This window comes from Cervus elaphus, chromosome 23, assembly GCF_910594005.1.
Source record: "Cervus elaphus chromosome 23, mCerEla1.1, whole genome shotgun sequence".
Taxonomy (NCBI): domain Eukaryota; kingdom Metazoa; phylum Chordata; class Mammalia; order Artiodactyla; family Cervidae; genus Cervus; species Cervus elaphus.
Window position 1 is genome coordinate 28,581,225 of NC_057837.1, and position 17,299 is coordinate 28,598,523.

A 17,299-nucleotide genomic window follows, 5' to 3' on the forward strand; every position below is an offset into this window, starting at 1 on the left:
TTTTAAGACAGCAGTGCTCATCTGCCCCACTTCCTAGCGCTGGACATTGAAACAGGCTGGCTATTCCGCTCATTCTGGCACATCACCCATTCTAGCCAGCTTTCATCCTCTTTGACTTCTCAACAACCTGGACAAGGTACATCCATCTTGTGCCTTTTATTTTCCACAAATCTTTCCTGAAGCTTTCTGTTTGGTCTTGTTCTTTCCTACTCCTGGAACCCGACTCACCCAGGATTACCAATTCCAATCACTTTTCTCAAACCTTCTCTTTGCCCTTTTTTGATTTTGCCACAACTAATCACTTCCTGCTTCTTGTCTCTCTCTTTGACCCTGAATCTCTCAGAGGGTTAAACTGGTACAACAGAGTGGGACTATGTCAAGGTTTTTTTTAAAAAATAGACTGATTATATGTTTGAGGCTAGTTGGTTTCTGACAAACTCCAAGCACAGTTTTTGGAACCATAATAGCCTTCCTGAGCCAGAGGAGGAAGCTTGACGAAGGAATTTTGGATCTCCTGTGTTGTCACACCACATAAAGAAAGTGTAATTTTTCTGGTTACTCACACTCCATATCTCTAGAACCTGAAGTCTGGGGTTGCTCACCACGTTCACAATGGTCTGAGAGGTCCCTGACTAACCCAAACCTTTAAACATTGATAGGACCTGGACCAAATTAGGATCTTGAGGTGATGCTGATGGTGATGGTAAAGATGAAGATGATGATGGCTATTAAATACTTAACTTGTACTAGATGCTGGACTAAGTAATTTTCATCATTAGCTCACATCACCCCCTCAACTACCCTATGAGGGAAGTAATGTGCTCATTGCTATTTTGTGGATGTTTTGGCTAAGTAATTTGCTCACACAATGGACCTCCATTTAGCTCAATGAGGCCACAGTTAGTGAGAACACTAGTTCCTTCCCATCTCTTCCAGCAACAGGAGACATATAAAGAGTTAACGGTCTGTTTTTTATTAGTTACAGACCGCAAATTAAGCATTTGAAACTGCATTGTTTTAGGCTATTGTGTTAACTTTAGTACCTTATTCGTTGATGAAACCTATCAATCTTCATTGGCCATCCACCTCAAGTCAGTTACCATGTAAGGCACTTACCAAGCACAAGTCTGGTGTTTATTAAAGATAATGAGTTATTTGTGAAAAGGAATATACCAGTCAATTTACTGTCTATATCTAAGTCCTTTAAATACTGACCATTCCATCTCTTATATTTAAATTCATTAGATTTATTTGGGGAATGGGAAGGGGCAGATGGTGGTGGTGGTAGGGTTTCAGGAAATATTCTAACCTGGGCAATAGATGTGCAATGTCAGTTGACAATAATCACCAGTTCATTAGACCTCCTGACACTCTTAAGGATGATTAATGTTGCCAAAATATGCAAAAGTGGGAACACTCATTCACATCTCTTCCCCCAGATTTCCTTAGATTGAGGCATTCTCCATGTACTATTTCATGTTCCAGAAGAGTTCCTTCTGCTTCAAAAAGGGCAGGAATTACAATCTGGGATTAACTCAGCCTTGGAAGAACAAGTCAATGGATACCAAATATACAGAAATTGGTAAAATATCAGTTAAGTTTGCATCACAGGGAAAGAGAGTCTTGGCTCAAGGAATTTCCACTGCACGGTAGGGGCTTCTGACCTTGGAGGCAATATTCCTGCACTAAGGAACCTCTCAGCAAATGCATTTATCCTTTGGGCCATCCATCTTCCCTATTTTGACATTAAAAAAAAAAAAAAGAAAGAACTTCATAATAAACCTCTCTAGGCCAGAAGCACTTGGAAATGTCACAAAGGCCATCAGACAGGTCTCTGTCAGAGGCTCAGGTTTCCCATCTCTCGCTTTAAGATGCTGACCCTTTCTTCCCCACCCTCTCCATCTTCAAGGTTAATTTCTATGGTCCCTTGTAGTCTCTGGGGACCACATCCAGTTGCACATTTGAGGCTCGTTATCTGAGGATGGTGTTGAAAGGGGAAACACTGACTGAAACTGCCGGCTCTGGCCAGGCAAGCAGTAGCACTAGCCACTTGCATGAGTTACGTTAGCAACAGGAGGTCCTGGAAAGGAACATGGAACTAAGAGCCTACCACCAACTGGAAGAATTCGGAAAAGGTCAAAAGGAGAGAGGCGACACTAGCCCACATGTCTGACCAATCTCCCAGAATCCTTCTCGCTGGAATTCATCCTGACTGAATGACGTGCATGCACCACCAGGAAGGACCCTGAGTCAGAATGATGGGCAGAGACAACCTGGAAACTAACTGCATCACCATAAAACCTGAGACTGTGAGCCATGTGGCAGAGCTGTTCTCCTAGGTTCCCTTACCCTCCTGCTCTCCACCTGGGTCCCCCTTCCCAACAAAGTCTCTTGCTTTGTCGGCACATGTGTCTCCCTAAACAACTTACAGGTGTTAGACAAGAACCCACTCTAGGGTCCTGGAGGGGTTCTCCTTTCTGTAACAGTATTGCCTGGCTTCATAAACAGTTTTTTATTTATTAAGGTAAGAAGACTGTGACCTGACAACCATCAGGGTTTTCCCTCCATGACCCATCACTCCTTGCTTCTTGTTGGGAAACTATGTCATTAAGACTGAGGCTTTCAGGTGATGTGATGAGCTGGTTGGATGGCATCACCAACTCGATGAAGACGAGTTTGAGCAAGCTCCGGGAGTAGGTGATGGACAGGGAAGGCTGGTGTGCTGCAGTCCATGGGGTCGCAAAGAGTCGGACACAACTGAGCGACTGAACTGAACTTGCAGATGATAAAGCACAGCAAAGACCTTATTCCTGGATGGGGGGGTTCCAGTTATCTTGGGCAACACTCTGAGTGTCACTTTAGCTCATGCCATACTTTCCCCTTCCATTTTCACTTTCCCCTGCCCCTGTCCTTGATCTTGGGCCACACGTATTTACTTTGCTTTATAATGTAAATACCACAGCATATCACAGACAAAATTTCCACTTACTCCATGCTGAACCAAAGTACTCAATGACAATTGTGAATTAATATCCATATGTTTGAATTTATGTTTGTATCTGGTAAGAGGGAGCATTCTCTAAGTTATCACAATACAAAAATTATATACCAATTGACATTTTTTGCAAGTGCTTTCACATGCATTTCCTTTTCAGAACCTCACAATAATCTTGTGTGGTGTGGCAGGCATTAATTTCCATCTTGCAAAGTTGGAGAGGGGAGTGGGAAGAAAGTAACATTTATCAGCTATTGACTTTGTTCTAGCTTTGAGGTGAGTAGTCCTGAGTACCATCTTGTTTACTCTTCAGTGGTGCATTATTATCCCCATTTAACAGATGAAAGAACAGAGACTGAGAGAATTAAGTATCATGGTACATTGTATCATTTAGCCTCAACCCTTCATGCATTTTGTTATCTATGCCATCTTCCACCTAGACTTCACTATACTCTCTCAGTTCCTCTGGGTGTGGCTGTATGACTGGTGTGAGCCAGTGGGATGTTAGCAGATGTGTTACAAATAGATGGCTGACAATGTCCACCAGAAGGGCATATCTCAGGTAGTCTCCTGGTCCCAGGCAGTGTGTCTGTTATGCAGCCAATGGATACAATGACTTATCCAAGATCACAGTCCTGAAAACAGTACAACCAGTACAGACACACATCTCCCAAGTCCAAATTTCATGTTTTCCTACTCCAGATGGTTCGGAAAGCAAGTCATGCAGAGTTTGATGGAAATGATGATCATTCAAGTATTTTCCAGACCTCTGGATCAATATCTGAGTTTCAAGACACACACTAGCACTTTTATGTTACTGAGTATGAAGCATAAGACTGGCAACATTTCATTCTCAATGCTTTTTTTCCCCTCCACTATTTTCATTCTAAAATTGAGGAAGCCTGGGGGAAAGTGGGTGTTAGGTTCTAAGTCTTGGTTGATCAGTCATCTTGTCTTTATGATCTTTCAGATACTCTGTCCCATTTCCTAAAGAACTGGTGATTGCCAAAAGTTATCAGCAATCAGTGCCACAGTTAATTGGAATCTAGCCCTGGGAGACATCTTACTTCAGCAGTTCATGACTTTCTGAAAAAGTGCCACACAGTGGGAAAAAAGAAACTGCTTTTGTTCATCCTCATGCAGGCTTTAAGTGGAAATGGGTCTCTAGCTATTCCTGTGTTGTACAAAAAAGGATAAGGAACAAAGTGACATGACTTTGCAAGGCCTTTAAAAAGAGGTGTTTATATTTCTCTCTTTCTTTTCTTTAAGGTTTTTGGTTTAAGTGCTTTTGTCAAGAGTGAGGAAACCAACAGCTGCTGCGGCCTCAGCCCATTACTCTGGTATTTGCTTAGAAGACCTTTGAGAACACAGATAAGGAGAAAAGCAAAACAGGGTATCTGGACCCGAGACACTGAGGAAGCTGCTGGCACTTTCCTTCCTTTGGACCCTGAGGAAGAAGGAGAGGCAGCTGGATGTTCCTTTAACCCTCTCCACCCTCTTCCCTGCAAAGAAGGCATCTGTTAGCATTTTTAAAGGCCTCCTGTTTCTCTTGGGGTCCTTATTTCAAAGCTACAAAATAAGGCATTGTGCTGAAGAATATTATGCAAGGGAAACAACTTTTCTTGATCCTTCTCTCAAAATGTTCAGGAAGGTCAGGCTGTAGACAAATCACTTTCAGAAATCAAACCCTGGGCACAGATGGTACAAAAATGATAATGCTATGCAGAGAGGATGGGACAAAAATGACAATGATATGCAGAGAGGTGAATCCCAGCAGTTTCCAGCTCGGAGATTTCTTTGAACCCTCCAGCTGTGTAAATAGAACAAGAATCTTTTTTTCCAATGTGCCCATCCTGCACCCTGAGGGTGTGAAAGAGAGCCCCCATCTTCTATCCTAAAAGCACCTCATTAATGACTGAGCTCATTGAAGCTGGGCCCCAGGATGCTGCAGATTCTTTCAAATCACATGTATGTGTTAAGAAATGTCTTAGTCCTTTCAGGCTGCTGTCATAGAAACACCATAGACAGGGTTGTATGTTAGCAACAGAAATTTACTTCTTACAGTTCTGGAGGTTGGGGAGGCCAAGATCAAGGTGTCAGCAGACTCACTGTCTGGTGAGAGCCCACTTCCTAGTTCATAGACTGTTGCTGTTTTCTGTGTCCTCACAGGGAGGGAGGGACAAGGCAGTTCTCTGGAGTCCCTCTTCCAAGGGCACTCATCCCATTCAAGGACTCCACCCTCACAACCTAATCATTTCTCAGAGGGCTCACTTCCAAATAACATCACATCACTTTAGGGATTAGGTTTCAACATTTGAATTTGGGGAGGGGGGGCGGGCACAAACATTTTGTCTATAGGAAGAACCTACTGTATGTTAGGCCCAGCCAGAGCCTCTGCTCTGAGGATACCAAGCTAATGAAGACTAGCCATGGCTCTTGAAGAATTTCAAGGATTGGAGATGAAAATGCCTTCAAAGACCTGAATGATACCAGAGAGAACTAGCATAGAGGGTTGGACAATTAAAGTGGAACTGAAGGTGGGGAAGGACTGATTCACCTCACACTGTGGATGAAGACTTCATAGGGAGGGCTATTCTTGTGGCTCTAAGACCATTATGTGGACAGTGTATGAGATTGACGGTTGTCAAGTTAGTGGAATGAGTGTGGAGAAGGGTCAGACTAAAGAGAGGATGTCAGGCAGAGAGGTTAACATATGAAAACCAAACACAGGGACTTCCCTGGTGGTCCAGTGGTTACGAATCCACCTCACAATACAGGAGACATGGGTTCAATCCCTGGACAGGGAACTAAGCTCTCACATGTCACGAAGCAAGTACTGAGCTTGCACACTGCAAGTTGAGAGTCTGTGTGATGCAACAAAAATCCCGCTTGACGCAATGAAGATCCTGTGTGCCACAACTAAGACCTGACACAGCCAAGTAAATAAAAAATGAATATTAAAAAAAAAAAAGGAAACACAGAGGCAGAAAACAACATCACGCTTGAGGACAAAGGTAACAACACCAAGGTGCGCAAAGTGCTGCCAAGTGATCTCCAGGTTATATGATCTCAGATGTGATTTTTCCGAATTTAAAACTTAATTTATACCTCACATTGTTAGGGAAAAAATCTATACACCACACACAAATGAAATAATAGGATAGTTCACTTTATACCATCAGTGTTTTCTTGAAAGTTCCATATTAATTTACTTAACATTCTGCAGGAAATTCTTATATATTATGAATTCTGATTCTTTAAAGTTATTTGACATGACAAGTTGAAGTGTGCATACCTGTGCAGTACTCAATGTTCTCTTTAATTACCAGCAGTGAGATTACCTAATAATGGAATTATGCTGAGAACATGACCTTTCAAATAATAAAATATGCCTCAATGTGCATTATTTTCATAGCTCTGAGGAGTTTTTCAAATCAACTTAAGTTTCATTGGCCAGTTTTGGCCTGAGGCACAAAGGAAAATAATTGCTTAATTCAATTTCTTACCATGTCAAACTCATGGAATTAATGATAGATATTGATAGGCATCTTTTATTCCCAAACCTGAAAACACACTCTGGTTCACAAGCTATATCTGAACCTTGAGATCTAAGTATGTGCCTTAAAAGCAAGACTAGTGACTTTCTTTCATAAACAAAAAGAGAGGCACCAGTGCCTGAGGTCACAGTCATTGGCATTTTAATCAGACATTAGGAATATTTCTGCTTCAGTTCTAATAATACGTGACTTTTCTGATTCAGAACCTCAGCCTGAACCCGAGAAACCAAACTCTGAATGTAAAGCATATCGACTTGAAACATAATGGTAATTAATCATAAGAATCAAGAGAAATTATGAGATATGGAACAGCTATAGAGGGGGAGGAAAGAAGGAATTATTTTAAACTTTGCTATGATCATGGAATGACTACCTGGCCAAGGTCTGGGGAAAGCGACCGGACCTTTAAAAACCGGATCATAAAAGCTCTTATACCTGAACTCATTTTCTCTATTTAACTTGTTAAGTAATCTTCGTTATGTACCCCACTTCTCTTAGACAACTTTCTATTCTATTCAACGGGAAATGGGAAAATTGCTAGTTCTCAAATGTTCCAAAATCTTCCTGAACAAATGGTATTTCTTTCCAATTTAAGTGAATTCATTCACTCAACAAAGATTAAAGTTCCCTGTGCAAGGCACCATGCCCATCTCCCGAGGGGCATCCTGACTGTTTGCAGAAGCACATGCCCAGGCCGGGCAAGACATAACTTCTTTTTCACCTCTCTATGAAACAAATCTCTTGAAGCTATGTTTCAAAGGAGCACAGATGTATGGTACATAGGCTATGGCTCAGAAATGAAAGGAGAGAAGTTTGAGGAATAAAGTGGTATTTCTTCTTCTTTTTTTTTTTTAAGGAAATGCTGGATCCTCAGGCAAAGATCGCCGGGATGCAACTCTGTGGGCAAAATGGTGCATAAACAAACATGACCACGAAAGTAGTTTAGGGTGTCTCCCTTTCATGTCTGAATATGTTTAGACAGTTACACAACTAGAGAGCTTGGAATGAAAGAAAACAATGCCCAGGAGAAAGGAATGCTTTGAATCTGGGTCGCTGGGCCTTGATTTTGTTTACTTTTTCTCTGAGAAACCAACCCAAGACCATTGCACATCTTGATTACCCTTTGCCAGAATCTGTGTCTGGACAAGTTTTTCCCAGGCATGTAGCTCAGAAGTCATCTTCATCTCACTTTTCCTATTATGTATATAATATGCTGCTGCTGCTGCTAAGTCGCTTCAGTCGTGTCCGACTCTGTGCGACCCCATAGACAGCAGCCCATCAGGCTCCCCTGTCCCTGAGATTCTCCAGGCAAGAACACTGGAGTGGGTTGCCATTTCCTTCTCCAATGCATGAAAGTTGAAAGTGAAAGTGAAGTCACTCAGTCGTGTCCGACTATTAGCGACCCCATACAGTCCATGGACTTCTCCAGGCCAGAATACTGGAGTGGGTAGCCTTTCCCTCCTCCAGGGGATCTTCCCAACCCAGGGGTCGAAACCAGGTCTCCTGCATTGCAGGCAGATTCTTTACCAGCTGAGCCACCAGGGAAGCCTGGGTAAAGCTGTAGGGACACCAGTTAGCACTGGAGGTGGGGCTGATCATAGCATCCTTGCACTGAGGTTATAGTGCCTATTGGTGATGCTTTCAACAGAAGAGGTCACGGTGGTGGTAAAGTAGGAAACAGAATTGAGCCTGGGTATGACTGGCAGCGGGGCTTCCTTGGTGGCTCAGTGGTAAAGAATCTGCCTGCAATGCAGGGGCTGCTGGAGCTGGGGTTTGGATCCCTGGGTCAGGAAGATTTCCCTGGAAGAGGGCATGGCAACCCACTCCAGTATTCTTGACCTGGAGTATCCCATGGACAGAGGAGCCTGGCAGGTTCCAGTACACAGGGTCACAAAGAGGTGGACACAGCTGAAGCGATTTAGCACGGCACAGCATGAGTGGCAGCAGCGTCAGGGGTTGGTAGCCGAGGCGGAGTACCTCCAGCAGCCACATCGGAGCAGGGGCAGCAGTGGCAGCTTCAGGAATGGGCGCTTCAGTCATTCTAGAAAGACATCACGGCAGCGGAGTGATGTCCAGCCAAAACCATAGGGGAGGGTAATTCAGACTAGTTGTGGAAGGTGTGGGGCTGAGTTGGACCGGAGCCAGCAGAAGCAGCAGCGGTCAGGCTCTGTAAAGAGTAGGATAGACTGACAATAGCAGTGGGGCAGAGACAGGCTGCATGGAGATCCAAAAAGTCCATCCTAAAGGAAATCAGTCCTGAATATTCATTGGAAGGACTGATGCTGAAGATGAAGCTCCAATACATTGGCCACCTGATGCGAAGAACTGACTCCCTGGAAAAGACCCTGATGCTGGGAAAGATTGAAGGCAGGAGGAGAAGGGGACAACAGAGGATGAGATGGTTAGATGGCATCACTGACTCAATGGACATGAGTCTGAAGCACGCTCCGGGAGTTGGTGATGGACAGGGAAGCCTGGCGAGCTGCAGTCCATGGGGTCACAAAGAGTAGGACATGACTGAGTGACTGAACTGAACTGGACAGGCTTAGCAATGCTCTGAATTAAAAAAAAAAATAAAAAGGGGACTTCCTTGGTAGTCCAGTAGTTAAGGATGCGCTTGCCAATGCAGGGGACATGGGTTCGAGCCCTGGTCTGGGAAAATCCCATATGATACAGGGCAACTAAACCCATGCGCCACAGCTACTAAAGCCCAAGCACCTCAATCCTGTGCTCCACAACAAGAACCACTGAGATGCGAAGTTCGCACATCACAACTGGAAAGTCACTCCCACTCCCCACAACTAGAGAAAGCCCATGAGCAGCAATAAAGCACAGCCATAAATAAATAAATAACAGCTAGCAAATGTGCAGCCAGAACAGAGTCATCCTGGGTCAAACATAAAGACAGGAACAGGTCCAGATGATGAGTTACCCAGAGTCCATGGTCAATGGAGACGTAGAGTGGGGAAGGGTGCAAGCTGGGACCCAGGTAGTTCAAAGGAAACATGATGATCTGTGGACCCTGCTGCTTTCATATTCAATGTCACCCACATGTAACCCACAGGTCTAGACTGTGCATCTGCTCTCTTAGTAATATTCAGACCCTCCTGAGAGAGGAGAGTCATTCAGCCTCTGAGGCTACAGAGGCTTATTGAGCTTCAGATTTCTAACCAGGAGATGCAGCAGGACAGATTGGTCTTTGACTGCTGAAGGTGGCGCTGGGCACAGTGTACCCTTTAAGAACAAATTTTAATAAGAAACACTTATAGTCTAGAAATATAACGATGCTACTTCTCAAAGGCATAGTAAGCCTAACTCCACGATATAAAAGCATTATTATATTAGAGCTGAATTTTATACTAACTAGCCTATCCACTTATTTCAACAGGTAGGTAAAAACTGAGTGTCAGGGAACTCAGTGAATTTCCTAATGTTATACAAAGTCCTCAGCCCTCCTAATTTGATGTTCTTTCTCCTCCAAATCTTATATTATATATCCTTTGCCAATAAATGTATTTTATTTAGACTTACAAACACTGGTGAAATGACTCAGAAACTCTCCCTGGACATTTGCTTTGACCTGTATCCAAAGCATTTCTCCATTCACCCTCCAGTGTACAGAGGGAAACAGACAGCCAGTTATGGTGGGAAGAAATGAGAGAGGACAAGGGTCTGTCAAAAAAAAAAAAAAGGTACCCAGTGAGAACTTGCTGAATAATGTGTTTTGGGATGTCAGACTTGGAGAATTTGGTTTTTATTTGAATTCATAATTTGCTAGGAGAAAAGTCAGTGATACAAAGAAAGATAACACAAAGAGAGATGGAATTAAAAGAAATAGATGGTTCACATTCCCTTAGGGCACTGGCCAGAAAATAAAAGCCATGTAGCATTCTGCCCAAGTAATTAGGCAGAATCACAGAATTACAGGATTATGGGCTTCCCTAGTAGCACAGATGGTAAAGCGTCTGCCTGCAATGCAGGAGACCTGGGTTCGAATCTTGGGTTGGGAAGATCCCCTGGAGAAGGAAATGTCAACCCACTCCAGTATTCTGGCCTGGAGAATCCCGTGGACAGAGGAGCCTGGTAGGCTACAGTCCATGGGATCACAAAGAGTCAGACACAACTAAGCGACTAAAACACACCAAGGATGCCCAGAAGGTAGTTTCTAATGGTGGCCAATCTCAGCTACTCCCTGAAGAGCGAGGATAAGATGCTCAGTTAAGCTCTGCTGTCAGGCTGTGTCCTTCCCATTTCCCCATGAGGAAGGTGAGGGGTATGCTTTCCAGCAGCCCTCACAATGCAAGTTCCCCATCTCTAATACCCTACAGGGAAGATCTCTTCATCTTCTTGTGGTCCCCTCAAATTTAATACATCCAAACTCAGCTCTAACATTCTTTCTCCCAGACGAGCTCCCTCCCCTAGACCTCCAAATGCTGCCACTGATGGTAATAATTCTTCTGATCAACCTTATACTCTCCCTTGCCTTCTGCCTCTCCATTTATGTCCAGGTGCCACGACCTAATGCCTGGGCTGTCTCAGTGGTATCCTGATTGATTTCACCAGTGTTTCTTTCTTAAATTGTACAATTAGGTACACAGCATTCTCTACTAAAAAAAAAAAAAAAAAAAGGTATGACATGACTCCCCATGACTTGAAAACGCAGTTCAAACTCCTTATTTTGACTTTTAGATTCATTTACTATCATCTTTCCTGTGTACCTCTCCTCCTGCCAAACTTATTATTCAATCATTCTCACTTCTAGGCCAATATTCCCACTTTTCCACTTCGATTACATTACCAAGAGTCTCCCTCTTAATGATTTCCCTGGTGGTACAGTGGCTAAGACTTCCCGCTCCCAACTAAAAGATTTCGCATGCTGTAATGAAGACTGAAGATCCTGGGTACCACAACTTAGACCTGACACTGACAAATAAGCAAATAAATAAAAATAAATATTAACAAAAGAAATTTTCATACTGAGTGAAATAAGTCAGACAGAGAAAGATAATATCATTAAAGAAAAAGAATCTCCCTCTTAATCAGTGAGATTAAGTGGGCAAAGGGCCCAATGTTCTTTACTTAATACACACTCAATAAATGTTAGCTCTCTTAAAAGACCACAGTTATTCCTCTTTCTTCAGGAAGCTTTTGCTCAGTAACCCAGGCCTACCCCCCTTATCTATATTTCCTATTTGACACTTAGCTTCTGCTTTATTGACTATGTCAAAGCCTTTGACTGTTTGGATCACAATAAACTGTAGAAAATTCTTAAAGAGATGGGAATACCAAACCACCTGACCTGCCTCTTGAGAAACTTGTATGCAGGTCAGGAAGCAACAGTTAGAACTGGACATGGAACAACAGACTGGTTCCAAATAGGAAAAGAAGTACATCAGGGCTGTATATTGTCACCCTGCTTATTTAACTTATATGCAGAGTACATCATGAGAAACGCTGGGCTGGAGAAGGCACAAGCTGGAATCAAGGTTAACGGGAGAAATATCAATAACCTCAGATATGCAGATGACACCACACTTATGGCAGAAAGTGAAGAGGAACTAAAGAGCCTCTTGATGAAAGTGAAAGAGGAGAGTGAAAAAGTTGGCTTAAAGCTCAACATTCAGAAAACTAAGATCATGGCATCTGATCCCATCACTTCATGGCAAATAGATGGGGAAACAGTGGAAACAGTGGCTGACTTTATTTTTCTGGGCTCCAAAATCACTGTAGATGGTGATTGCAGACATGAAATTAAAAGACGCTTGCTCCTTGGAAGGAAAGTTATGACCAACCTAGACTGCATATTAAAAGGCAGAGACATTACTTTGCCAACAAAGGTCCGTTTAGTCAAGGCTATGGTTTTTCCAGTGGTCATGTGTGAATGTGAGAGTTGGACTATAAAGAAAGCTGAGCACTGAAGAATTGATGCTTTTGAACTGTGGTGTTGGAGAAGACTCTTGAGAGTCCCTTGGACTGCAAGGAGATTCAACCAGTCCATCCTAAAGGAGATCAGTCCTGGGTGTTCGTTGCAAGGACTGATGCTGAACCCGAAACTCCAATACTTTGGCCACCTGATGTGAAGAACTGACTCATTGGAAAAGACCCTGATGCTGGGAAAGATTGAGGGCAGGAGGAGAAGGGGACGACAGAGGATGAGAAGGTTGGATGGCATCACTGACTCAATGGACATGGGTTTGGATAGACTCTGGGAGTTGGTGATGGACAGGGAAGCCTGGCGTGCTGCGGTTCATGGGGTTGCAGAGAGTCAGACACAACTGAGCGACTGAACTGAACTGAACCTTGTTATCTTTTATCTTTTAACTGCCTTTTAACCCCTCTGATACCCATCACTATGTGTAGTGTCTTGTGGAGAATAAGAGCTTAATACCTCGCACTGACACTGCTGCTGTAGCATCACTAGAATGTTATCCTCAGCTTCAAACACACATCACTGACTCACCTCTCATAACTTTATAGCAAAATTCCAGAAATTTAAGAATCTTAGATGGAGAAAGGATTAAGAGGAGGAAAGAGGACAGGTATTTATTGGTTACCTCCTGTACACAAAGTAACAGTCTTTGTTAGTGTATAAACATCTTCTCCTACAGAGGAAGAGTAACACATTGGAGTGAATTGATTTAGACAGGATAACAAATGTGGGTGTCACTGCTTAGAACTAGAGTCCATAAACTTCTGACTCTAACTGAAAAACAGCCAGTGTCAAGGTGAGTTTGGATGGATCTTAACTCAGCCAGATACTCGTTAATGAGAATGATGGTGAAAGGGTTGGGAATGTAAGTTGGCCTCAGTAAGAAAACCCTTGTAAATTTAATGAGAGCTCAGGAGAGATTTCTATCGTGTAAGCTTCACGGTGTTCTGGCTTTAGGTTAAGCCACAAAGCACCTTGATAACTCTCATATAAAAGCTTAGGGCACTTGGGGTTCTCTGGAGTAAGTCAACTTCCAAAACATGTTTGACAAAACTGGTCTAAATGCAGACATCACCCTGTGAGTAAGAAAAAGACTTTGCTCATCACCCCCTTTCACGATGGGAAAACTGAGGTATAAACCATTATAGCGACTTGCCAATTGTTCCATGACACACCACTGTGCCTCTGTCCTAGCAGGTTAGTCTGGTGCTCATCCTAGAGTGAAAATGGTCACTAGCCACTTCATGGCTAGCAACCACCATTCATATATCATATATACTGGTGGCAACTTTTAAGAAAATTGGGCAACACAAATAGAAGGGGTCACCTGCTCCAAGGAACTTTATCAAGATGGACACACAGTTCATTAAGCTCCAGTGCTATTGATACAGAGCCATGGTTCATCAATGCAAAGGTTGACACCCAGTTTAAGTGCTAGCTCATAGAATAAAGGCTGCCGCATCATGGCTCCAGTTTACAAGGCTCAGACCCAATGCCAATAAAAGTTCTTCCTGATTCTGGTCTCTGTGTCACTAATTAGAGATTACAATCAACTGCTTCTATTTCTCATGCAGTGCATCGAGCATCATGCAATAACTCAGAAGAACAAAAAGTAGCATCGGGCTGTTGCTATGGAGACCTAAGAACCATCTGAATTGCTGTGGCATCATAAAAGCAAAATCCCAATCATCAGTCTTTAACTATAGGGCTGTTGAAATCTATCTCATATTTTTAGAATGTGTGACATTTAACACACTGATGAATATTTCCAGCTTCAGAATATATTCCCTGCTTTCACATTTAGACGGGAGTTTTCAGTGCAACTGGTTGGATATTTTTTTTTCCTCCTGGTAAATGCTCCATCTCCTTAGGCATGACTGCAGCTCTTTGTATACTTACTTCCTAGATGCTGCTTCATTCTTCCTTCCTATTTTCTCTTTATTCTATAATTAAAATTATTCTCTCACTGGCTGTGGATCTCTTCTTCCATCAGGATATCTTTAGTTACATGTTTCATATCCCTAGTTGAAACATCATCAGGCCTTAATCCCCACTGGCCCTAACTGATCACCGTTTAAGCCTTCATTGCTAATAATTAACTGTTCTGAGCCCCAGTTAAAGGTGCATAACTGGTTACCTGGTAATTCTTTATCTTTGAAGTTACTATCCCCTTATCATCCAAGGTGATCCCAACTTACTGACATTTCCAGGTTTTGTATAAAAAGCCTTCAGGGATTTGGACAAATAGGTATGTCATTTCTACTTTATCTCTGTGAGAATTGCTAAAAGGATTTGGTTTAACTCTATGCACCATTTTGGGAACACACACATACACACGCACACACAATGTTATTTACCTTATTTGAATGATGTTGAAAGAGACTGATCAGCTGTTAAAAATAGCAACCCTAATAACTTGTTGGTGTGAAAGAAAAAGAAAATTTTGAATACTCAGTCTGAAAACACAAATTCTGTTCAAAGGTACTGAATACAAGGATTTGTGAAACAAGTCTTCTCCACAATCTTGTTCATCCAGACTGGCCTCTTCAAACCTTCAGGTTTAGGTAAGAGCCTTCTCCTTTGAACCTCTTTCCTTAAGAGAGTTTCAGGATCTCTCCAGGCTTATTTATTTTTTTCCACTCTCTAAACCTCTCCAAAGAAGTGCCTTCTTGCTTTCTCCAGTGTCAGACAGTAAACTCAAGCACACTAGTGGGCACGGACGGCATTACCAATGTATGACTTTTAGTCTGTGAATTTCCAGGGTCTGACATCTCTGCCTCTATATAACTGAATTTAAAAACATAATGAATTTCTTGAAGAAGTTTTTAAGTATTTTTGAGTCAATGTCTTCTTCTAGAGGTCGACCAGAATCTACCAGGGGATGATATATTTATTTGCTATTACAGCTCTAATCACCCCCAACGGGCTTCAGCATCAGGACTGTGTACACAACAATGTGCACAGAGAGTCATGCCCAAAAGACATAAAGAATAACAGCCTGTGTTTGCTGACTTCAACATCAAGGATTGCACTGTTATCCTTGTCAATATCTAGGTCAAGTTAAATACTCTGTTCAGAAATTCCACTCTGGGCCAACCATGGCTAATTTTGTTTTATGTCTGAATGGGATTTCTGGCAATCACAGATGTTGAAGAACATGCTCTTACTTCAGATGATTTTTAAACACATTTTGATTGCTTGTAAACCTATAAACCAAAAAACTCTACCTTGCTTCTTCCTGATAGGTTGCCTCTTAATCAATTAATCCACCAAGAATCACGAACCCAGGGATATGCCTTGCTTTGAGAGCTGTGCTATGGCAATGGGGCAGCCTTTGGTGACACTTGTAAGTATTCTTCCCTCTCCCCAGCTCCTGGCAACCACTAATCTGTGATCTGTCTCTATAGATTCACCTATTCTGTCATTCATATAAATGGAATCACATAAAATGTGACCTTCTGTGTCCGGCTCCTTTAACTCAGTATAATGTTTTTGTGGATCATCTGTGTTGTAGCCTGTATCAATACCTTATTCCTTTGACTGAATGATATCCATCAGGTGATTTATTTATGCAATCAGCAGTTGATGGGTATCTTGAGTTGTTTCCACTTTCTGGCTATTGGAATAATGTTTCTCTGAATGTGTGTGTGCATGTATTTGAGTCCCTGCTTTCAGTTCTCTGGGGTCTAAACCTGGGAGGGGAATTGCTGGGTCACATGATAATTCTATATTTAACTATGTAAGGAAATACCAAATTGTTTTCTACAGTAGTTGCACCAACGTCTGGATTTAAGCTGAGAGCCCGATTTAATCTGAGAGCCCGAAAAGATTGGATGTAGGTGTCTAAAGCCACTTTCTGCCTTTCTTATCCCCCAGCAGGTGACCAGGCATGAGAACCAGCTGTATTCACTTCCTTATGGGAGAGACAAGTTTTACCTTCCCCAATAAAACAGGCACTGTCGGCAGAGAGCATGACAGGTCAAAAGGAGAATAGAAGAGGTTGATAAAAAACAGGCAAAGCAAATCAAGAATGGCCTTTCCACTACATCTTGGAATCATCCTAAAGAAGTTGTCTTATGACGGCATAACTATTTATAGAAAAGGAACTCATGACAGAATTATTTTCATAGTGAAACTTAAATACCCAATCTGCAAGACAATTTAATCCTATTGAGGTACATCCAATCGTATTTTTAACCACATTTTGTCTGTGAAAGTCTTCACAATAGAATACTAATCGGAGAAACAGTTAATCACACGACTATATATTATGATGTCAAGTTAGAAAAGTGAGGTTATAGAGTTATATACAAACACCCATGTGTGTGTGTATGTAGTGTGCATGCATGAAAAACAGAAGGAAATATGCCATATCTTTACAATGTGATCCCCTGTGATTATTATTTTCATTTTTATATTTGTCTCCATTTCCCAAACAATCTGAGTGTAACAGAAACAAGCAACAACAAACCACTGGTGAGATACCAGAATAGTAACCTGTTTCTTCATTAGTTCACCCAGCTATACATTCCTATATTCACTCATCAACCTCATACCAAGTCCTTTTTTCATACCACTGGGTTAAGCACTGAGGAGGTTGGTGGTAAAGGGGCAGTGGGGTGGGGGTGCATTTTTGAGAACTTTTAATTTCTGAAATGTCAAGACCATGAAATTGATAAAAATCTTGCATTTCATGACCCCCCCCCTTTCTTAGCTTTTCTAATAAAATTCAAAACCTTCCTTTGTCCTTAAAAAATATTATCCTTTATATTTCAAATGTCCTTTGAAAAAATGCCTCATCTGGTTTTGTAAAGACCA